This window comes from Dama dama, chromosome 1, assembly GCF_033118175.1.
Source record: "Dama dama isolate Ldn47 chromosome 1, ASM3311817v1, whole genome shotgun sequence".
Classification (NCBI taxonomy): Eukaryota; Metazoa; Chordata; class Mammalia; order Artiodactyla; family Cervidae; genus Dama; species Dama dama.
In genome coordinates this window covers 77,670,698-77,675,642 of record NC_083681.1, presented here as the reverse complement: position 1 = coordinate 77,675,642, position 4,945 = coordinate 77,670,698, and the positions used below count along the sequence as shown (strand labels likewise).

At 34.9% G+C, this 4,945-nt stretch overlaps 1 pseudogene; it reads left to right on the top strand.

Moving 5' to 3' along the window:
• The first annotated feature begins 680 nt into the window (after positions 1–680).
• Positions 681–1,611, top strand: LOC133055884 (olfactory receptor 4A47-like; annotated as a pseudogene).
• The last annotated feature ends 3,334 nt before the right edge of the window (positions 1,612–4,945 follow it).

Below are 4,945 nucleotides of genomic sequence, written 5' to 3'. Positions count from 1 at the left end.
TTAGGGGAAAGATGGGGGTTGGAGATGCAAAATTAGACTGCTGCAGTCTAACTTATTGGTCAGAAAAGGGAAATATGCACCTAAAGACATAAGAAGTGTCAGTGAGGTTAGAGACAGTTCAGGACAAGGATCTTCTATTCACTCATTCATCTACCCATATTGATTATGTGTATTACCTGAAGTGTGTTTCATGTATTATACATCGTGTCTATAAGTGCTACACCTTTTCATGGCTTTCTCTTCCTATTTCTTTATACTTTCAATTCTTTTATACACTCAGTTCAAGTGCTGCTTCCTCTTGAAAGTCTTCTGTGATACCCATTTGGTGCATTCCTATATTCTGACTCTTCAGCACTGTGTGAATTTAATGGAACTTAATACATGTGTCTGGAATTGCTTGCTTTTTCATTCTGTGTCATATCACTGAGGTTAAAACAAACAAACAAAAAAAAAACAGAAAAAAGAACTATGCCTTATTCAATTTGGTAATCAAAATGTCTATGATACATTAGACACAAATAGATGTTCTATAAACGCTCTTCCAATGAATGGATAAATAAAAGATTATTCTTATACATTGGAGCACTTTTCCCCCTTTAAGTGTTTCCCCCCCTTGTTTTTTTTTTTTTTTTTTCAGGTAAACTGCTTTAATATGTGAAGTCAGCTCCTGTCCAGATTAGATGGAATCAAGAAATAATGTAACCTACTTTGTCCTTCTGGGTCTCACACAGAATCCAAAGGAGCAGAAAATCCTTTTTGTTTTGTTCCTGTTCATATATCTCTTGACTCTGGTGGGCAACCTTCTTATTATAGTGACTATAGCTGTCAGTAAGACCCTGAACTCACCGATGTACTTTTTTCTTGCCAGCTTATCATGTATGGATGTCACTTACTCCACTTCTATTACTCCCAGATTGATTTCAGAGTTATTATTTGGGGGAAAAAGCATATCCTTTGACTCCTGTATGACTCAGCTGTTTACAGAGCACTTTTTTTGCTGGATCAGGGGTCTTCCTTCTGCTGGTGATGGCCTATGACCGCTATGTGGCCATCTGTAAGCCCTTGCATTATCTGGTGATCATGAGGCAGAAGGTTTGTGTTGTGTTGCTGGTGGTGTCCTGGGTTGGAGGTTTTCTGCACTCAATTATTCAACTTAGTACTATTTATGGGCTCCCTTTCTGTGGCCCCAATGTCATTGATCACTATATGTGTGACATGTATCCGTTATTGGAACTCGTCTGTGCTGACATCCATGTCACTGGCGTCTTAGTTGTGGCCAATGGAGGACTGATCTGCACTGTTGTGCTTCTGCTCTTACTCGTCTCCTACGGAGTCATCCTGCACTCTCTGAAGAACCTGAGTCAGGAAGGGAGGCGGAAAGCCCTGCAGACCTGTGGTTGCCACATCACCGTGGTTGTCTGCTTCTTTGTTCCCTGCATTTTCATGTATGCAAGACCTGCTAAGACCTTCCCCATTGACAAATCTGTGAGTGTGTTTTATACAATCATAACCCCCATGCTGAACCCATTAATCTACAGTCTAAGAAATTCTGAGTTGACTAATGCTATGAAGAAGCTCTGGAGAAGAAACATCATATCTCATATTAAATAAATGCATCATCTACCATGAAGGGAGTCATTTGACAGCAGGTTCCATTTCCTTAGAATGCAGAAGTCATTTTAAAATTTGATTTTGGATTTAAAATTTTTTCTTTAAAAAGAAAAAATTCTCTGTCTTCAAAGAGTTTATGATAATTTCAATTAAAGATTACAATTATACAGCTGTGCTATTAATAACAGTTTCCTCCATACTAGAATGTAAGGCCCATAATTACTTCTTTATCACTGTACCTAGAAATGTGTAACGCCTGCATGGTAAGGAGTTAATAATAAATAATGATTAAGTGGGAAAAGTATTATACAGTAACACTGATTTTTAATCAGTTTATGCATTTAGCTTTTTTACTCTTTTTCAGAGACAAGATAATTTTTATTTAGCATCTTGTAATTTAAGTAAACTTTTTAATTTTTACAATTTAAAATATTTAATTCTATATATTATTTGTTAGTATATTCAGTTGCATTATACCCAAATTTTTTACTTTAGTACTGTTAGTGTTCACAAGAAAATTGAAGTAAAATAAGTAATAATAAACAACATAAATAAAACCAAATAATATGGGGTGAAGTGTTAAACAAATTTCTCCTTTTTCTCTCAATATTTTCCAATCTTCACTCTAAGAGGTAGAATCTAATTTTTTTTTCTTAATTTTCATTTAGTAAAAATATTTGCAAATGCCAGTTTATTTGCCATATATATATTTGCTTTTTCTATGTATATCACACTTGCTTTTACTATGCCATGTCTTAAAGATATTTCAATACCAGCTCAAACATATCCCTTAACTTTCTCATATTTCACAATGCTTCTTATAAATTTATATTAAAATTCATATGCCCATTCCTTTTCATGTGCTTTTAAACCTTTTTATGACAGTTTTCAAATAAATATGTTTTTGAATATGTGCAAATATGATTTCCTAGGCATAAAATTGTTGTTTTGATATTTGAATCAATGATGAGGTAACATATGCATTTAAAATGTTGATATTGATAGTTATTGACAAACTATTTTTCTGGAGGTTGTATAACAACTACAGTCTTGTCCACTGTCAGTGAAAATTCATTTGTCCATATTTTCGAGACCAGTACCTGATAAATAGTTATAACAACTGATTAAAGTTATTTTTATACTTTGCTACCCTCTTGATATAATTTAACTGGGCATCATTCAATACATTTAACTTGAGTTGTAATTATTTTTTGGTGGATATTTTATATGTGTGTCTTACTTCATTCAATTTTTTATTTTTATGAGATCATATATTAAAGAAATGATCTTTTTTATATTGTATATATAATTAATATTTTCTGGTTGTATGTTCTTAAATTTTTATCCTATGTAGAGTGCTTTTTGTATGTAATATTTTTATAGTTTATATTCAGTTTTTTTGTATATTGCTTAAGAAGAATTTTCTCATTTCACTTGTGACACTTCTTCAATTCTTTTTTAGTATTTAATTTTTAAAACATTTTTGATATCATATGGAAACTTTTGACTTGTCTTGAATTAATTTTGCTATAGGAGATAAATATTGATTCAATTTTTAGTTGTTTCTCTAAATTTTAGGTTTCTTTTAAATGGTCATGTAAATATCTTTTTGCCATTGATTTAAAATCCTGACTATTGTATCCTGAAGTCCTATGTATTTGGATCTAATTCAAGACGCGATTCTTTTTCATTGATCTCTTTATTCATGTGCAGATTGGCACATAATATAATTGCCATGATATATAACACATTTTGATAAGTAAAGAGACTAGCAGTCCCTCATTACTATTCTTTTTCAGAGGCATGCCTAGGCTTGTATATCTCTGTTCCAAATTATTACAAATAAAATAATAAATTGAATATAAATAAGATTAATAATATAGTTTAAAATACTGCTGCTGCTAAGTCGCTTCACTCGTGTCCGACTCTGTGCGGCCCCGTAGATGGCAGCCCACCAGACTCCCCTGTCCCTTGGATTCTCCAGGCAAGAATACTGGAGTGGGTTGCCATTCCCTTCTCCAATGCATGAAAGTGAAAAGTGAAAGTGAAGTCACTCAGTCGTGCCTAACTCTTAGCGACCCCATGGACTGCAGCCTACCAGGCTCCTCCCTCCATGGGATTCTCCAGGCAAGAGTACTGGAGTGGGTTGCCATTGTCTCCTCTGAGTTTAAAATGAAGTTTAAATAAATTTAAAATAGTTTAGTCACAAAATAATATTCAGTTATTATTTTCAATAAGATTCACTTTAAGAAGGGTCATTTTAGAGGAGTTGATGTCTTCAGAGTATAAACTGTGACCCAGGTATGAAAAGATGTTGTCAGTGAAAAGTCACCTTTTGTAAATTTGGGCAAAGCAGGAATTACAGTTCCTGCTTGTATTTCTGTCCCTTGTGGACGTCTGCTGTTCTTCGTCTACGACATCTGAAATACCAATGGACACTTGCTGTAAGAAAAAAATCATCTCCTTCAGGAAGTCCAGGACTAGTGTCTTTGCTGAGCGTCTTTTGCTCCTGAGATCTTCCTGTCCATACTGGCTGCCAGTGAGCACTATGTGACCATCTGCAAAACCCGGTCCTGTGAAACCATCATGAGTGACAGGGATGTGGCTTCCTTTTTCAAGTAACAGGAATGGGAAGGCTGTACTTGCAACCACACAGGTCTTCATAGTGTGGCTGCCTGTCTGTGGTTCAATGTCAAAGACCATTCTTGTGTGCCTTAAACCCTTTGTTGAAACTTGTCTGCAAGGAATTAACATCCTTGAACTCTGTTGATGCCAATCATTGGTTCATTTATCCATTAAAATATTTTCCCTTGTTGGTCTCTTATGTGGTCATCTTGTCCTCCCTAGAGACATAGCTTGGAGGGGAGATGCAAAGTTCTCTCCACCTGTGTCTCTCACATCACTATGGTCATCTTAGTTTTCATGCCCTGCTTATTTGTGTATTTGTATCCAAGGCTTGGGTACATTTTATATCATGATAAGGCCTTTGTTAAACTTCTTAAACTTCTTCAAGCTCAGAAATTTAGACATGAAAATGCTATGAGGAAGTTCTGGGATGATAAAGTGACTTTGGGAAATAATCATAACAATAAAAAGTGAGTTTGTCTTTAAAATGGAAAAGAGAAAATACAATTTTTATTTTATTTTTTAATATATTTATTTATTTTAATTGATAGCTAATTACTTTACAATATTGTAGTGGTTTTTGCCATACCTTGACATGAATCAGCCATGGGTGTACATGTGTTCCCCATCCTGAACACCCTCTCACTTCCCTCCCCATCCCATCCCTCAGGGTCATCCCAGTGCACCAGCCCTGAGCACCCTGTCTCAT